Raw genomic sequence first — 20,038 nt, forward strand, 5'->3', positions numbered from 1 at the left:
CATACTTCTATGTTTTAGCCATTATACTGTATTATAATAATCTATTGCTGTTATACTGATATTCTTAAGGTATTCACCTTAAGATTTACTCAGAGTAGACTCATGGAAATTAATGCCATTGGGTCTACTCTGAGTAAGATTAGCTGAATACCACCCAGAGATATTATCTAATTTTGCAAACAAATGCTTGATTTCTGTTTGGATCTCTCACTACCTGCCCGATCTGGGTGATTATTATTTTTTTAAATTTGCAGACTGGGACTGTGTGATTTTGGATAAACAGGGTTCCTTGTTCATCGAGCTTTTAATTTGCTCCATTCAGCTACAGCAACATGCCCTCCAATATCTCCTGTGACAGAAACACAGCCACCTTATTTGATTCCTTTAGCTTGTACACCTACCAACTCCTGATTTCTATTCTGAAACAGTCCCAGCCTTTTCAGTTGCTTCGCCCATGGGAATATGTTCTCTGCCTCAGATAATTTCCTTTTGTCACCAGAGAGCCTCTCATTACTTGCCCTACATTTCTGAAGGCACATATTTGCTCTATTAACATAGACAGAATTCATTTACTGTGCGGTAATAAGGGATGCGTATTTTTGTATTTAGCAAGGGAATGCCACTGGGTTTCCAGCACCTTGTTAGTATCCGCTGTGGTGCAAATATAATATGGGTTGGAATCAGAAGTTGTAGCCTCATGTTGTGTCCCAGAGGATGGTAGTTAGGTGTACCCCATTGGGCAATAAATAGTCTTAGGTGTTGGACTGGCTCCGCCCACCCAAAATGGCTACTGAGCCCTATTAGACAGGAAGGGCAACACTTCCCCAATGAAAATAGGCCTGTCCTATTCCATAACACCACCATCATCATTTATGCCCCACCAATCTGACTGGGTTGCTCCAGCCACTTTGGGCACCTTCCAACATATATAAAAACATAATAACACATTCAACATTAAAAAAAACTTCCCTATACAGGGCTGCCTTCAGATGTCTTCTAAAGGTTATTTAGTCACTTATCTCCTTGGCTCAGGGGTCGCATAACTCCATACCCTCCAACATTTCTCTGACGAAAATAGGAACGCCCTAAGGAGAAGCGGGACATTCTGGGATCAGATCAGAAACTGGGACGGCTTCTCTAAATCCAAGACTGTCCCTGGAAAATAGGGACATTTGGAGGGTCTGTAAAAGGCTTCCTTCTTTTGGCTGAAAATTTGCCCTAGCAACAATAGTCTTCCTGCCTCTTGGAGTTTTCCACTAAGTTCCTTGGCTCTGATTCTCTGGCACAGCTCTCCTTGTCTCCACTTGGACCACTGCCTACAACCCATCCCTGACACTCTCCACCCTTGAGTGACTTTTACTTCTGGCTACTGAGCTAGGAAATATAGGCAGCAAAGTAAAGGACAGGCCAACGATGAGGAAATGTGACCCTCCAGATGCCACTGGACTCTAATCCCCATCATACCTGACCAGAAAATATCTGATGGGCTACAGGTTCCCTACCCATGGTAGACCTCACTAGTGTAGAGAACCTACCGTATTTTCCGGCGTATAAGACTTGGCGTATAAGACGACCCCCAACTTTCCCAGTTAAAATATAGAGTTTGGGATATACTCGCTGTATAAGACTACCCCTTAGGTTAGGGTCGTTCTGTTGCTGGTGATTGGGGGGGGGGGCTTCTGGGGCCAATTTTCAAGCGTATTTCTGCTTCATCTAGAGAGCTTGGTGTCCTCTGATTTAATTTGCTGTCGTTTTGTCCTTTGGTGGGGAGTTGCTGCAGGAGCTGCTGCTGTAGCCGGCGTATAAGACGACCCCCGACTTTTGAAAAGATTTTCCTGGGTTAAAAAGTAGTCTTATATGCCAGAAAATACAGTACTTAGATTATTGGTCCATCTCTCCAGCATTGTCTCCACACGGAGTGGCAGTGGCCGTGTGGTGTTCCAGAAAACTTTCCCAAGCCTTACCTGGAGATATGCTAGAGACTGAATCTGGGACTTTCTGCATGCAAAATATGGGTTTAGCCATACTTTTGTCAGTTCTGGCTCCTTGGGCAAGTTGCCCTCAGTTGTGCCCACTCTCAGAGCAGGCCCATTTCCTCCTCACTGATGTCTCCACTGACCCTTTCCTTCTGCTCCAATTTGCACAACCATCCAGAGGGAGGCTGTGTCAAGGGGCTGACAGGGCGATCAGGTCATTCACATGTCTAGAGAGGGAGACGCAAGGCTGATGTGCAGTTAGTTTCTTTATGAAGGGAAGGCGAGGAATACAAGGAAGCACACACACACACACACACACACACACACACACACACTGGTGTGCAGTCCCTCCTTCCCTCTCTAGCCCTTGGAGTCAGGGCTCCTCCCTTGTAATCTTCTCCTACAACAAGACCCAGCAGCCTCTCTGTGTGTCAGTCCGGCCCATTGCTTGGCAACATGGGTTAGTGAAGAAGAAGAAGAAGAGTTTGGATTTGATATCCTGCCTTTCACTCCCTTTAAGGAGTCTCAAAGCAGCTAACATTCTCCTTTCCCTTCCTCCCCCACAACAAACACTCTGTGAGGTGAGTGGGGCTGAGAGACTTCAAAGAAGTGTGACTAGCCCAATGTCACCCAGAAGCTGCATGTGGAGGAGCGGAGACGCAAACCCGGTTCCCCAGATTACGAATCTACCGCTCTTAACCACTACACCACACTGGCTCTAGTGGGACTTGAGAGCCTTCAGCAGAGAGCCTGTCATGCTGGAGCTGCAGAAGACCTGGAGGGTGTGACTCCCCTCTATCGTCTCAGTCGGAGCCTGCATCCAAACCAGAAACCTCATCACCCTGCCCTGTGCTGGGCCACCTGGCAACTTTTGCCTCTTCTCCATCCCTCAAGCTTCCTGCTTCTAGTTCACCCCAGCTTGTCTCCTCCTCTGAGGTGTGGTCGGTGTCCCACCACCAGGATCTGGGATCTAACTCATTGTCTTCTGTGCCCTGGGGGGGGGGGTTCTTGGGTGGGCAGCTCCCACTCTTCCTCATCCAACCAGTCCCTGACAGACTGCAAGGCAAGTAAATGCTGCTGCTCTCTCTCCTTGCTCTTGTTGCTGCCTGCATGCTCAGGTCAAGTGAACAGTCTGCGGCAGCACTGCAAGGAGGAGGCGAAGAAGCAGGAAACTCTGGGGGGTCAACAGTAGAGTCCCTGTGGAATTCTGAGCCTCAGCAGATGCCCAGCAATGCTTATGCTGACCCAGGCTGCAGCCTTCCCCTCTTCTCCTAGGAAGCAAAAGTCCCCATCCTAACTGATGCGCTGAGCCCTGTTCCTTAAGAGAATCAGATCACGTCGTTCTCTTCTAAACTATTTAGTAACCCGGGTCACATCGTGCCCTAAATTTCAGGAGAACCTCTGTGGGAATTGATTTAATCCCGTTACAATATTTTGTTACTAAATTCTGGGGGGAGGGAGTGGATGCAATAAATCAGCTTGCAATCCGCACTGTCAAACTACTAGAATACTGATGCCAAGCAGCCGTCTGTAGTCATGGTGGGGTTATTTTGTGTTTAATGCAAGAAACATTTTCAACTGGATTGCAGAAAGACAGCTCCACACCCTACTACTAGTACTTGAACTGGGGTGGTACACAACCCCACTTCTTTCTAGGCGGAGCTAAACACATCCCATGTCTTTTCAATGGATGCAAAACCATCCCAGGAGGATATACAGTGTAGAGTTATAGTAGAATCACATAAGCTCATGGATCCAGACATGAGCTCTTTGTGGTGCTAAGATAGGCTGGCAGTTATGGACCTCTTGATTCTGTCAAGGTTCTGGCGTGGTGTAGCAGCTCCAGATGGGTAGAGGAGGAAGAAGGAAAAGCAGAAGAGGAGGGTGGGGTTTCTCAAAGCTTCACCCCAGGAATAGAGGTCAAGGAAGATTTCACATCATGCTAAGGTGATTGTTCCATCACGGGAAGCATTTCTGCTTGCCGGACAGAATCACCCCCTTGTTCTGGGGTTTCTGCCAGCCCCGCTAGAGCCAACTGCAGGAGGCACAAAGGGGAAGAGAGGGGGAGAAATTTGAGTTTCTCATTCTTTCCAGTTGTAAGTTCACATCTACACGTTATTGGCAAAACCTACTGGTGTTTCGCAACTTTCTGACTAGTTGCAGGACCTTAGCCAGACCTAGCAGAGTAAACGCAGAATCCACGGAAGCAATTGGCAACTTGGCTGCAGACAGGATAGACAAAGCAGGAACCAGGAACTTGTAGTTAGGTGTTTATTATATGCAGTGGACTATTTACAGGAACAGAACACGGATCTTTTGCTAGCTCTCTCTGACACGACTCACAACTCCTACACTCACTGACACACTGAACTCTGAACACTGAACTCTGAACTAACACATTCCAGTTAGCAGGCCACTAATTATCACTCCCTTTTGACAGCTTGACCAATCAGGGAGCTGTCTCCATGCCTCTGTTATCACCAGGCAGACTTACTCCTTCAGATTGCCTTCTGGCTGTCTGCCAAACCTTAATTGACTCTGTGTGAGTAGCTGCACGTACATAGTTTCCCAACACATGTTTCCACATCAGTTTGGATTTCCTCCCCTCCCAGTGCAAGCAGGCTGTAGCGAATCAGCCAAGTTGCAGATATTCAAACTTGGCTGATATTCACAGTTTAGCTATGGTTTACCATGACGTGTGAATTGGCCCAAGTTGCTCTAGCACTGAGCTACAGCCCCTCTTCAAATCATTGCCCGAAATATGGGGTGCTATAATTATGATAAATGGGCTTCCTATGTTCAGATAGGAAGTTGACATGAGCCAACAGTGTGACACGGCAGCTAAAAAAGCCAATGCAATTCTGGGCTGCATCAATAGGAGTATAGTATCTAGATCAAGGGAAGTAATAGTGCCACTGTATTCTGCTCTGGTCAGACCTCACCTGGAGTACTGTGTCCAGTTCTGGGCACCACAGTTCAAGAAGGACACTGACAAACTGGAACGTGTCCAGAGGAGGGCAACCAAAATGGTCAAAGGCCTGGAAGCGATGCCTTATGAGGAACGGCTAAGGGAGCTGGGCATGTTTAGCCTGGAGAAGAGGAGGTTAAGGGGTGATATGATAGCCATGTTCAAATATATAAAAGGATGTCATATAGAGGAGGGAGAAAGGTTGTTTTCTGCTGCTCCAGAGAAGCGGACACGGAGCAATGGATCCAAACTACAAGAAAGGAGATTCCACCTAAACATTAGGAAGAACTTCCTGACAGTAAGAGCTGTTTGACAGTGGAATTTGCTGCCAAGGAGTGTGGTGGAGTCTCCTTCTTTGGAGGTCTTTAAGCAGAGGCTTGACAACCATATGTCAGGAGTGCTCTGATGGTGTTTCCTGCTTGGCAGGGGGTTGGACTCGATGGCCCTTGTGGTCTATTCCAACTCTATGATTCTATGAGAGAGAATAATGGTGGAGTCACTGTTGAAAGCTCAGCATCTTTTCCTATGACATGGAATAATCCTAGGAAAGATGCAAATTTACAAGTTTACGTTTCATTTTGCAGTCGTATTTGCTGGGCACGTCTTTCCCCACCCCCGTTGTGTGGCCTGATTGTACCAAATAGTTTAAAGTAAAATAAAACAAGTTGGAAAAAGCAAGAAAACAAAAAAACAACAACCCCAAATTGCTTGTTGGGATGCTGCTAGGTACCATCAGCAAGGACTTTACCCCCTGCTCTTCTACCAATTTGCAGCCTGGAGCAAAAACGCCCCAGGGCTGGAAAGCAGCTGATCATAGCATACAGGATGACATGCAGATAAGCATGCTGCACAGCCAATGGCATTTCAAAGGTAGGCTGGCATCCTATTGAGAAAAATAACAACACCCCAGGAAATGAGTCAATGGCAATTTGCGCATTTCGCTGGGGAAGGTGTTATGTTAATGACCATGTCTATAAACCTTAGAGAAATAGAATCAATGGGCTAGTTACATGTGGTGAGCTGTTCTTTGATGCTCTTTTCTTTCTCAGACCCACCCAGGCTTCCCCAACCTGGTGCCCTCCAGGCGTTTGGGATTGCAACTCCTGGCTGGGGCTGTTTGGAGTTGTGATCCAAAACGACAAGCCAGCGATGGCTCCTCAGACCAGCCGTTTGGATCATGGCTTGCATAAGCTGGGTTCTTTCTCCCTTTTACAGATCAATCATTCGTTTATTTTTAAAGCTTGCTGGTTGCTTTCCCTGCTAAGAGAGCCCTTGATGTAATACTCAGGAAAAGGTAAAAGCAGTAAAGAGAAAAACAACAACGCTCTCTTTTTTCTTTTTCTTTTTTTAAAAAAGAGTGATTTAAAAGAAAACAAGTCGAAAACAGCAGTTCAGTCCAGCATGAATCAATAGATATCTAATGCAATTCACTGGCAGAAGTAGTTAAAAACCCACAAATTTATACATGCAGTCATCAGCAGAGGAAACCTTTGGTAACCTGGAGAAGCAGCTTTCTACAGAATCCTGCCCCCCCGCCCCGGTGATGAAAATATAGCAAAGAAGTAGGTGGATGGATCTCCCATGGGAGAGCGGTGCCAAACATGAGTGCCACTGAATTGATTGCCCTTCTCTGTTGCTAACACAGATAGTACTTGAGGCAAGAGAGCCATATAAGTGCGAAGCTACACCCTGAGTTATGCTGAATCCAGGTGTAATGGCCTGGGACTCGGGCTCGGAACCGGAGGAGACTCGGTCCACACCGGATCCTCTGCCTCAGGTGGCATCTGAACCAAGTCTGGGGCCTGATTCTGAAGAGCCTCAGTCTGCACAGGTTCCCCTGCAACAAGACCAGCTGGGCCGAGTCAGGGGCCTGAGCCTGCCCTTTCTCCAGATGTGGGGATTACCTTGTTGCCCTCTGCTGGGTAATCACGTGCAGCTGCTCCACTACCAGTTGGGTCAGGAGAGGCTGAGGCGGCCTCTGGGTCTAGTAACCCACTGACATCTCCCGAGCTGCAGAGACTCAGGTCTGAGAGAAGGAGAGCCTGAGTACTCGCAGGAGGAGTGCTCGCCTTCAGGTGAGACAGGGAGGTGAGTCACCGGGGGTTCAGGACTGGCCATTACCCCATCTGAAATATACTCGGAGTCAAGAGTGGATTTCATGCTCTTTATTCAGCTCATCGTGGTGAGGAGGAATGGAAGTTCCCCCAGAATGTCTGCTTTATATACATTATTTGCACAATGGGCCCCACGTGATTGGCTAATTCCGGGATTCTCCTATAGGCCAATCAGGTTGCGGATTCACTTCCACCTGGAGCTGGATTGGGTGGCTCCTGTGGACCAATCAGACTGCTACATTCTGGATGCTATTGTTCTAGGACCAATCAGACTGCTTCATTCTGAATCCTATTGTTCTAGGACCAATCAGACTGCTGCATTTTGGATCCTATTCAACTCAGTACATAACACCATCAGAGATAAAAGGCTGCTGGACCCTGCCCCAGGTTGCGGGAGCAACATTGCTGGAACCTGCCTGTTACCCTGTGCCTGACCTAGCTTGGTTTCCTGCCTTGGCCCTGTTGGACTGACTCCTCGTGGAATCCTTGGATTTGGGACCGGACCTGGACCATGTTGCTTGGGTTAACCCCCCGGGCCCAGCACACCAGGGTGCACTAGGGCCATTTCCAGCCCATGGGCAAGTTGGAAAAGATGACCTTCAGGGTCCCTTCCAACTCTATGACTCCATGAAATAATAAGAACACTGTTGGATCAAGCCAAAGGCCCTTCCAATCTAGCAACTTTTCTCACAGTGGCCAACCAGATGCTTAGAATTGTAGAGTTGGAAGGGACCTTGAGGGCCATCTAGTCCACCCCCTGCAATGAGGACTATGCAGCTGTCCCTTAGGAGGATTGAACCTGCAACCTGGACGTTATCAGCACCACGCTCTAACCAACTGAGCTATCTTGATCTTAGTACAGTATACAAAAGCTACCATGACCGTAGCTCTTAAACTGAACCAATTTCTTTTTGCAGTGAAGGTCATGTGTTATCACCATACATCCAAAGCACTTTTTACCACTTTTAACAGCCATGGCTCTCTCCAGAGAATCCTGGGATGTGTAGCTTGCTAAGAGCATCAAGAGTTGTTGGGAAATACCCAGTGCCCTCACAGAGCTACAATTCATAGAGTGCTTCATCAACTGATCCCCCTGGGCAGACTGTGAATATCCTTGGGACCAAGAAACGCGGAGGGCAGGAAACTCCTGAAGCTGAGAGAAAGCAAAACTGACAGATCCACTCATCCCTGCCTCTATTGCCCCTGCTCTCCTTGACTTCCTAGGGTGGAGCGGGTGGAAAGAGAAATGGGATGACAGGGGAAATGGGGCAAAGAGGGGCCAAATCAACTAGGAAGGATCTGGTGACAAACCTTATAAATCTTGACATGTTTATTTAGCACAAAACTTGTAGTGGTGAAAAATGCAGCCATAGGTTGTCCCCACCTGCCCCACCCATAATTTTTTTAAAAAGGTATCTGGCTAAATAGGTATTTCATTTTTCATTGGGCGAGCCAAGCTGCTTCTGAAAAGAAATTGATTTAAGTTCCTCTCGATGCTTAATTTATGGCTGGTAGCTAAAAACACTTCTTCTTTTTGCAAATGTGCCTAATTTAGTTTGTTGCTGAAATGAAACGTTGCTAATTAGCCCATTAAAGGCAACCTGCTAAAAATCAGAAGAGAAATACGTTTAAATAAATAAAAGTAGCAATTCAGAGCTTTCTCTCCGAAGGATAGAAACTAGGTTATGGGGCAATAAATTTCTTCTGCACCTGAGTTGTTTTCATGCCAGGGCTTCGTCTCTGCATTTAGCTGGAAGCGGAATTAAAATGGTGGTTCAACATGTCCCTTAATATAATGCTACACAGTGCCTGACCAGAGGAGGACCAAGAGTTTTCTGTAGCCCAAGAGGAAGTGAGCCCATTCCACAAAAAGCCTAACCTTCCTCCTTACAGCTTCTTTCAGTTAGAAATTTCCTCCTTACGGCTTCTGTCATTCAGGGACAGGAAACCTGTGAACCTTTAGATGTTGTCGGACTCCATCTCCCATCAACTCCAACCTGCCTGGCCAACGCTCAGGAATGATGGGAGCTGGTCCAACAACATCAGGCGCACCACAGGCTCCCGGTCTCTGCTCAAATGGCTCTTTGTTCAGTGTGCACACTCTTTGCTCATTACTTACAAGCCTAGGAATTTGGTGTGGCCAGCCCCTGCTGCACTGTTTCTCACATTTCGCACACCCACCCACCATCTAGTCCAGCTGCCACTGGAAATGGCACTCAAGGCCATCTGATTCTCTGTTCCAGGCAGCCATAACATCTAGAACAGGGGTAAGGCATCAACACGGGCCACTCTTGGCCTGGCAGGAGGACTAGTTTTGCCCACGAGGACATTCCCCCCCAGCTGATGTCATCTGATGGACGTGAGGATGGGCTTTAATTCTGCATTGGTTGTGTATCCTGTTTCCAGTAGGGAACAGGACCGCACAGGTAAAATAGCAGGATTTAACCCCCACGCACCAGCTGATTAATGGGTATTAAAGCCCTATGCAAAAACACTCTTTGAAGCAACTCCATGGTTCCCCTTTAAGTGAGGGGGCAAATGAGGGGCTGCTTCAAAGAGCACTTTTGCATAGGGCTTTAAGACAGTCCCCATACTCCCACTTGGGCCCTCAGAGGCTCAAACAGGAGCACACCAGCTGCCTTAAAGTCCTTTGCAAACAACAAAAGAACTTTGGCATAACTGCAGGTTCCCAAGTGAGAAGAGGTTTTGGTAGGTGGGGCAGGGCCACTCACCTGTCAATCACTGTGATCTCATAATACTGTCATGCGATTGACATGTGGGTGTAGGCTCCCACCAGTACACTTTGGGCAGCGAGGTCAATCCTGATACAGATCTGCCCCATGGAGCTGAAATGGTTCCTCAACCCTAACCTGGAGCTAATTTCTGTTTAATTTCTGTTTAACAGACCGCCAATTGTCTTGTGCTTGACCACCATTCATCACTACCTGCACTCACTACCAGAAATGCAGACAGAGAATGCAAGACCTCACAACAGAATGGCTAGTGTAAGCCAGCAGTGGTCAACCTCTGGACTGCGAGCCAAATTGAGCATCCCATTTGGCCTGCCCATTTGGCATAGTCAGTTCCTTTCATCTACATGTGGTAAATGGATCAGGATGTTAAGGTCAGGAACGGGGATCACACTCCTTATAGGGAAGCTGTTTTAGAAGAAGAAGAAGAAGAAGAAGAAGAAGAAGAAGAAGAAGAAGAAGAAGAAGAAGAAGAAGAAGAGTAATAGTAGTTTGGATTTGATATCCCGCTTTCTCACTACCCGAAGGAGTCTCAAAGTGGCTAACATTCTCCTTTCCCTTCCTCCCCCACAACAAACACTCTGTGGGGTGAGTGGGGCTGAGCGACTTCAGAGAAGTGTGACTAGCCCAAGGTCACCCAGCAGCTACATGTGGAGGAGCGGGGAATCGAACCCAGTTCACCAGATTATGAGTCCACCGCTCTTCACCACTATACCACACTGGCTCTCTTTAGGTAACATATGTACCATGACAAAAAATGTGATGCGTTCTCTACCTTTCTAGTGGGTGCCCAGTGGAGTATATGTGGTATGTGTCTTGAGGTCTCTCTCTAAATGCATCTATTCTTTTTTACCTGGCCCCAGGGTATGTCCTCAAGCACGACTCTTGATGAAGAATATTTTTCAGCAAGAAAATGCAGCGTGAGATTTACAGTGCTGGGTTCTGTTCCTATGCAATGAACCTTCCATCCTCTGCTTCCACTTATTTATCTTAATGATCGATGTGTTTTGTGACTCTCCGCTAATGCAATATTCCTAGCTGGTTCTTCTGCTGTAATTTCTGGTTCTTTGCTCTATAAGTTAAACATGTGTCTCCTGTCATGCAAAGCTTGTCCGAAGGATAGATGACTTCTGCTTCCATTTATTTCCTCCGCAGAGGTGAGTCCATTCGTCTTGTCACTTGTAGATCCCGGACAATTTAATGAAGTGTTCACTAAACGTTGCCCAAGAAGTGCTTGCATTATCGAAAACACGGCGAACCCTTCCGTTTCGAGATAAGGTCATTTATATTTAGCAAAGATGGGACTCGGCTATTGTTAAGAGTTGAGTATGACTTATGCTGAGAGAGCCCTTTGTAAGTGAAGCGCCAGATTAATCACGATGCTCAGCGTGACACAGAGCAGGGTCCCAGATAACAGTGGCCTCCTCTTATAGTGCAGTCATCTGTGGGAGGCACTGCCATGTCTAGCTGTCACCCGGTGCCAGACATGGAGCCTTTGGAAGATAAATCAGACATTGCACAGGTTGAGGGCCTTGTGGAACAGGCAGGGGGTCCTGGAACGTGTGCTCAGCATCACCTTGAGGGACCTCTTGAAGCAAACACCACTACCATGCCCCCAACTGTCCCATTTTAAGCGGGACATCCTGGGACAGAAACCAATCCCAACTTCTGTTTGCATCCCAGAATGTCCTTTTTTTGGTCTGGCGCTCTTGTGTGAGTCCTTGGAAGGTGCTCAACACTGGTACTCTGGCACATCTGGGAATTATGTTCACATGTGGTGGGGGTGTAAACATGTACATTTTTTCTGGCAAAGGGTGTTTAAGGAGGTAACAGAAATCACTGGGTTAAAGCTTACAGAAAGTCCAGAGGTAGCATAATTATCAATTTACGATGGGGTGGAAGGTTCGCGGGCTAGGAAGGACTTGCTCTCAAATTGTGATAGCTAGGAAGTGGAAGGGGCAAGCAGAATATAAAATAGAAGAATGGCATAAAGAGGTGTGGGATATAGCAATTAATGATAAATTAACATGTGCCATTAAGGTAAGACGGGGAATATGCAGGAGAAATGATTTTGAGGAGATATGGAGGGTAGTTGTAGAATTTGTACTGTTCAAACGGAAAGGGGTCAAACCATCGCAACAGGCACATCCTTCTGATGTCCTGATTTTGGGGACCAAAATGTTGGAGGGTATGCACATTGATGTAAAGGTCTGTGTGGAAGACTACTTACACATTGTCCAATAATAATAATAATAATAATAATAATAATAATAATAATAATAATGCAGACATGCAATACGAGCGGGGCAGTGGGCAAAAGAGAATACAGATTCCCAGAACATGTGTGTATGTTAATTTATATGCACATATACAAAGGTAGAAAAAATTACTACTATAATTTTAATAGAAAAGGAATGCATCTCTCCATAGTGGGCAAGACTGCAACAACTGACCTGTGTGCCTGTTTGTTTCCCAGGTGCTACAGATTGAGATTGAATCCCGACAAGACAGAAGTACTGTTTTTGGGGGACAGGAGGCCCGCAGATGTGGAGGATTCCCTGGTCCTGAATGGGGTAACTGTGCCCCTGAAGAACCAGGTGCGAAGCCTGAGAGTCATTTTGGACTCACAGCTGTCCATGGAGGCACAGGTCAAATCCATGTCCAGGGCAGCTGTTTATCAGCTCCATCTGGTACGGAGGCTGAGACCCTATCCGCCCGCGGACTGCCTCGCCAGAGTGGTGCATGCTCTGTTTATCTCCCGCTTGGATTACTGCAATGCGCTCTACGTGGGGCTACCTTTGAAGGTGACCTGGAAACTACAACTAATCCAGAACGCAGCAGCCAGACTGGTGACTGGGAGTGGCCACCGAGACCATATGACACCGGTCTTGAAAGACCTACATTGGCTCCCAATACGTTCCCGAGCACAATTCAAAGTGTTGGTACTGACCTTTAAAGCCCTAAATGGCCTCGGTCCAGTATATCTGAAGGAGCGTCTCCACCCCCATCGTTCTACCCGGACACTGAGGTCCGAGGGCCTTCTGGAGGTTCCCTCACTGCAAGAAGTGAGGTTACAGGGAACCAGGCAGAGGGTCTTCTCGGTAGTGACGCCTGCCCTGTGGAACGCCCTCCCACCAGATGTCAAAGAGAACGACAACTACCAGACTTTTAGAAGACATCTGAAGGCAGCCCTGTTTAGGGAAGCTTTTAATGTTTGATGTATTACAGTATTTTAATATTTTTTTGGAAGCCGCCCAGAGTGGCTGGGGAAGCCCAACCAGATGGGCGGGGTATAAATAAGAAATTATTATTATTATTATTATTATTATTATTATTATTATTATTATTATTATCATCATCATCATCATCATTATACTAATCCCCACCCTCCTTCTATAGGCTTCATCTTTCAACCAGGTTGGCACTGGCCACCTTTTCAGAGGATTGTCCTCTGCAAAGGAAGGACACATGGTCTCCTGTGTGCATTTGTATCTCCAACTGAGTCACCCGAGTCCCAATACATCCATTTTTTAAAAGGCAATCTTCTTGTTTTGTTGGAGAATACAGTTATGAGGATGAGAACTACACTTGTTAGATTAAAAAATAAAATAAAACTGGTCTCAGGAACCTCTACAAGCAGCACTGGGCTCTGGCACTAATGAATAATGAAGGGGCAGAGCAAGGAGGAAAGTATTTGAAGGTACTAATTTTGCCTATTCGACACAACTGCTTTTTAAGGTAAAAAGCACAGAGTGCATCGCTCGTGGGCTGTATTTGAAAACCTACTTTTATTTAATATTAAAACCAGCTTCTTACTGGAGCGGAAGCTTTGCTAAAAATAGCAACTCCCTCTCTCTGCGGAGTTTGTGGAGGGGGATAAAAGGCACAACCAAAATAGGTGATTGTTTCGAGTTTGTGCGAGAGGAATACAAAGGGGATTTTCCCTGTGACCTTTGAGGAGGCTCCTTTGAGAGAAAGTCTCTCCACAGAAATCTCCAAGGGGAACAGCCTATTGGTCTCAAAGCAAATAAACAGCTTGCGCCAGGCACCTAAAGACCAGAAAGCTTAGCTTCTGTGATTCTTTTATCTGCTTCTGTCTATATCCCAAAGGCTCATCTCAAAGGGTTGAGCACTACCAGTTTTAGCATTTAAAACTACATCCAGTACCCAGTTGTAGTGAGGCTCTTGCACCAGACATGCGGGAAGGGATGGGTGAATTTATCAATTTTGGTTTCCCATGTTTGAAAATCGTACGTCTCCACATTTCCACAGCTGTTTGCATTTTGTTTTTAAATAGAAATCCTCATTAAAATTCAGTAGCAATTTAGTGTGTATTTTTCCTGATAGGTGCTTTTTTGGGGGGGCCCTAATATACACATTTAGATAAAGTGATTTCTCCTAACCTAAGGCATATTCTCACCAATATATGCAATTTCATGCACCCTTCCCCCTAGCATGTTCATTTTTTGTTATGTAACTTGTCTGGAGAACTGCATTACAACATTTGGAAACCTAGGCGCTATCTTGGGGGTAGGGGGTGCCGAAGCACCCACTAAACATTTACTGTGGGTGCTCGGCTGGGCCACCCAACACATTGCCTGCTGCAGTGGGGCGGCTCCTTTGGGCCCTCCCACTGCGATGGGGGGACCCTTCATTGGACCCGCCTGCTGCAGCGACGATGTGTGACATCACACGCACGTGTGATGTCACAAGCGTGTGCCAGGCACCCACATTTAATCAATACAGTGGTGCCTCGCAAGACGAAAATAATCCGTTCCGCGAGTCTCTTCGTCTAGCGGTTTTTTCGTCTTGCGAAGCAACCCTATTAGCGGCTTAGCGTCTTAGCGCTATTAGCGGTTTAGCGGCTTAGCGGCTATTAAAGGCTTAGCGGCTAAAAGGCTATTAGCGGCTTAGCGGCTTAGAAAAAGGGGGGGAGCGAAAAAAAATCGCAAGACTCGCAAGACGTTTTCGGCTTGCAAAGCAAGCCCATAGGGAAAATTGTCTTGCGAAGAAACTCAAAAACGGAAAACCCTTTCGTCTAGCGGGTTTTTCGTCTTGCGAGGCATTCGTCTTGCGGGGCACCACTGTACAGGACATAGCATTTTACATTGAAGTAAGGGACGATCCTGTATTATACAGGACGGGTGATAACCTTACTTTAAATGCACACGGCAGATGGGCCCTTAACCACACCCTGTACCTCGCTTTAGATAACGATTGATGCAGACCTCACTGAAAGATTTGCCAGATGTTTTCACATGTCCTTTGGGTGCCGGGATGACAGAAGACTTGCCACTGAAATGAGATTTTCTCCTGCGTAGCGGTCAGGCTTCACAATTAATCGCCTCTAAATCTGAAATATTTCTTCTTCTTTTCCCATCGCGGCTCAGCCCTGCGGCAGTGGAGGGAAATGTTTCAGTTCGAGAGGGTCCTGAAGCACTTGAGAATTACTATAAAACGGTCAGATCTCATCAGGCGCAGAAGACCGATACAGAATTTCCACAATGGATTAAAATTGACCTGTCTCATATGGGGCCTCATTGTAGCAATTTAAATCGAGGTGCTCTACAACTTTAATTATTTTATTCAGACATCTTCATTTTTATTTTTATTTTAGCGTTCCAACCTGGGCATATTGGACATTAAACATAAGGCCTTTGAGATGGTAATCACTTAATTCCTGAGACATTGGGAAGGTTCCCTCACCCCCTCCCTCCTTGCAGAGAAACATTTGGTCAGTTTGGAAGTCAAAATGGTTTCAGGACTGTCTTCCTGTGCTGTTTCAGACATGTGGGTTAGATATTTATGTACGTGTTTGCTTGTGACATTTATGAACATTTATCATATATATAAGACCTTAGAATTACACTAAAAAAAGTGGTACCTCAGGTTAAGAACTTAATTTGTTCTGGAGGTCTGTTCTTGACCTGAAACTGTTCTTAACCTGAGGTACCATTTTAGCTAATGGGGCCTCCCGCTGCCGCTGCGCAATTTCTATTCTCATCCTGAAGCAAAGTTCTTAACCTGAGGTACTGTCTCTGGGTTAGCGGAGGCTGTAACTTGAAGCGTCTGTAACCCGAAGTACCACTGTACCCACTTTAACGGAAGTAAGCGTACTGAACTCAGTGCATCACTTCTGAGTCAGGATGTTGGGGAATTATGACAAAAAATGGAAATAGGAGCAGAAATTGTCGGTGATGGCTTATTTGCCCCGTGACTGGAATGGAAAGCAATTGAGTGAATATGATCCTTAAGTCCCCAACCCACCCCCGTCTGATAGGCTGATTCTGCTTCCCTCCTGGAGCCTGATTGGTCTTCTCTTGCAGGCCAATCAGTTGTTGCATTCTATGATCCTAACAGCCTAATAGGTTGATTAACTTCTTCCTGGAGCCTGATTGGTCTTCTCCTGCAAGCCAATTAGCTGTTGCATTCTAGGATCTTACTTGCCTATTGTTCTAGGATCCTAGGTTAGTGCATAACATTTACCTTTACCTTTTTACCTATTTTTCTAGAAAAAGATGTGTCAGAACTCACCATGAACACACCCCTTGTTCTTTTATAATGGCAACGGTGCCTACCTGTGGCTACCTGTGGCTGGGGGGGGGGCGGGCGAAGCCCTCTTGCCATCCATTTGTGGACTACAATGCCCCTCATCTTTTACTATTGGCTGAGCTGGCTGGTAGCCTGTAGTCTGATATCTGAAGAACAGCATGTCGGCTCCCCCTGGCACAAACTGTTTGCTGAACTTCTCATTAAAGAACCTCTCAGAGCCTGAAAAACCTCAGAAATCCCCCAAAACCTTCTTTCAAGCAGAGAAGAAGAATTCCAACACTCTATTCAACTTAGCAGTGTTCACCATGGATTCTAAAACAGTCATCTTGCTTCACATAAAATGGAGTTTCTCCTTCACTAAATACCTCCCATGTCACCAACATTAGTTATGAGAACTACTAGAGAACTCTCCAGAATTCAGTTACCAACCTGAGAAATTTAAACACATAGCAATGCATACAAGCACTTACAATTTCAGTGAATCAAATTGCTATACTTAGCATGCCTTCCACTCCACCAGCCATCACTGCTTGCTATGCCCTTTTTCTGGTGCTGCTTCCATCTTTCACCTCTTCTTGAAAGCGAAAAAGTTAGTATCATTAAATATAAATATATTGCTGGCCATTAATCAGGCTCCCCAGCTGCATTGCACTAATTTAACTGTGTGCAATGGTGAAAAATGGTACATGCAGTTTTTCTAGGCTTGGCAGTACTGTACAGCCGTAATTTTCCAGCCGTCTCTTCATTATTCTTTCACACTGCCTGCAACGTGATGTTCCCGCTACGTCTCCGCAGAAATGTCGGTGCTTCTTCTTCCCCACCTCCACTTTTATTTTATTACCACCCAAAGTTCAAACGTCCAAGCCAGCATTTGACAAATATCAGAGCTTGCACGGAAACAAAGCTAAATCCCTTTTTAACAAGAGAGTTAAATACATGCCTAATTTTGCTGGATTGAAGAGGCCGTTTTGAAAGTTGCGAAACACAAGTTTGTTTAAAAAGGGCTTGAAAGGAGAAGGAGGTGACCAGCACTGTGTTAAAATTTAAATCGCAATCACTAAATTATAAGCCTGGTATTTAAAGTGTATCTATAATTAAAGTTAAAGTACTGTACAGAGAACAGCAGCTAAGTGGGAAAGAAATGTCTTTCAGGTTCCTAGTAACACCCTATTCAATTAATGTTTTAATTGCCCAATGATTTTTGGGTCAAATCTCTTCTTCAGAGGAAAATATCACCAAATAGCAAAATAATAATGATGATGATGATAATTTATTTATACTCCGTCCATCTAGCTGGGTGTGTACACACACACACACACGCACACACACACACACGCTATATATATATATATATATATGCAGGTTTTGGTGTCCTCGGGTATCTTCCCGTGTAAAAGTTGGGGTGTCTAGGCGACGTTTCGACGAGGTCTCACTCGTCATCTTCAGGCAGGTGCTTTCGGCTTCTTGTTACTGGAACTTCCAGTAACAAGAAGCCGAAAGCACCTGCCTGAAGATGACGAGTGAGACCTCGTCGAAACGTCGCCTAGACACCCCAACTTTTACACGGGAAGATACCCGAGGACACCAAAACCTGCATTCCTGTACCCGTGAAAATCTACGAAAGCATATATATATATATATATATATATATATATATATATATATATATAGTTAGAGATGCTTATATATTTGGCTGAAAGCCTTCTGTTGATTTGTTTCATCAATGGGAAGTATCAGAAGATGTTTCCCTGATACCTGTTGATCTCTCTCCAGCTTTTAGAATGGGATACCCGTCTGAAGTAGGTTCTCCCTCCTTCACCCCAGTTTTTAAAAAATGGCTGAATATCTACACTTTCACCTCAAAGTGTTTGATGCTTCTCTATGTTCCTTGAACCAGAAGAATTTTGTCTGAAGACAGACATATAAATCAGAAGTTGCAGTAGCCTTTTTACCCATGGTGTAAGCCTAGCTGCATACACAGTTTTGCAATTTACGTGACAGGACATTATTAGCCATGAGCTGGTTCACATGTCAGTCTTGTCTGTCCTTCATCCCTCATTTGGGCTGCCTCACTTCTTTAAAAATATGTGATGCAAATCTTAGAGCGGGGATAACCAATCTTTTTGGGCCAGTGAGCCCATCTGGAATTCTGAGGAAGTGCCATGAATGCCAGTCACAAAATGGCTGCCGTGTGTGTGGCATAACACAAGATGGTCGCGGGGGTGGGTATGCCATAAGACAAAATGGCGGTGGGACCATGGCATAACACAAAATGGCGACTAAAAGAGCCAGGAACATGAAACAGTGTGGACATGCCCCCTATACCACACTTGTGGATTGCTCTCCTTTGGGAGGCTTGCCTGGTACCACCAATACTTATCTTCAGGTGCCTGACAAAAGCATGATGTTTCCACCAGGCCTTTGGCTTGTAATTATCTGTAGCCTCCTTCAGTGGGTGGGATGTTTTAATCCTGCCTAAACTGAATATGTTTTAGGTTTTTCTCTCTCTTTTGCTTTGTGATGGTTTCAATCTAGGTGTTATTTATCTGTTGCTGTTAGTCGCTTTGAGTTCCTTTTGATAAAAAAAAAGACTAATAAGTTTAATAAATGATAATAGATAAAACAATAAAGTGTTTATGATGCCTCAGCTACAATCCTGGGTTTAAATTAACAGGTCCATCCCGGTGTGCAGTTCCAGACCAAGACTGACAGCAGGTTTGTGGACTCTGTAGCACTCATATGTCACCGAAAAGTCAGGCAGCAGCTACAGCGACTGCAAATAACCTCAAGGTGACCAACACGGTGTTAGCATTCCTTCTGTTCTTAAAAGAACTGTCCCCTGCCAAGCAGGCTGCGATGCTCACACATTCCCCCCGTCCCCATCTTCTGAGCATGGAGGATATTAATTATCGTTGCCGGTATTGATCTGTGACAGTCCGCATGACAATGTGACATGCCGTCATGCTTTTCTCCCCGACTGCTTTCCCTGTCCTTTCCAGATTTGCACCCTCGCCGACCCCTTGTCCATTTCAATTGTACCACCCTCATTATTATTATCATCGCAATGATCCTCATTCCCTTAAACAACGCACGTCCGTTTGTGAAGTTCACAGTTTGTATAGCCTGGGTTGTGAAGTGGTAAGGGATGAATTAGGTATGCACAAGGGAAGTCCTGTGTGTGTGTGTGTGTGTGTGTGTGTGTGTGTGTGTGTGTGTGTTTAGCATTGGGTTTCTGATTTCCCCAGCCCTGACAGCTGCTTGCTGTACAGCGATTCAAACTGCCTTCAAAATGCCCCTCTCTGAGTAACATAAAAAACCTAAGAAGAGCTCTGCTGGATCACATCAAAGGCCCGTCTAGTCCATCATCCCATCTCCCCACGGCGGTTAAGCAGATGCCTGTACAATTCAGTTCAATCAATTCATTTGTCTCTTCATGCTGCCACCAGTCCCAAATCGATTTACAGGGACGATAACATACAAACTATAATATGCAGGGGAAGATCCATTAAAATGAAACAGCTATCCTAAAAGTGTTCATCTGCAAAAATCACCTGACAACAGGAGATAACCTCCCCAGCCGCTGCTTAAAGAACACCAAAAATAACCCACCAAGAGTCAGAAAATCAGCACTGTCCAAATGCCCAGGAGCCATAGCTGTCAACTTACAGATTTGAAAAT

The sequence above is a fragment of the Podarcis muralis genome, chromosome 3 (assembly GCF_964188315.1).
Source record: "Podarcis muralis chromosome 3, rPodMur119.hap1.1, whole genome shotgun sequence".
NCBI lineage: Eukaryota > Metazoa > Chordata > Lepidosauria > Squamata > Lacertidae > Podarcis > Podarcis muralis.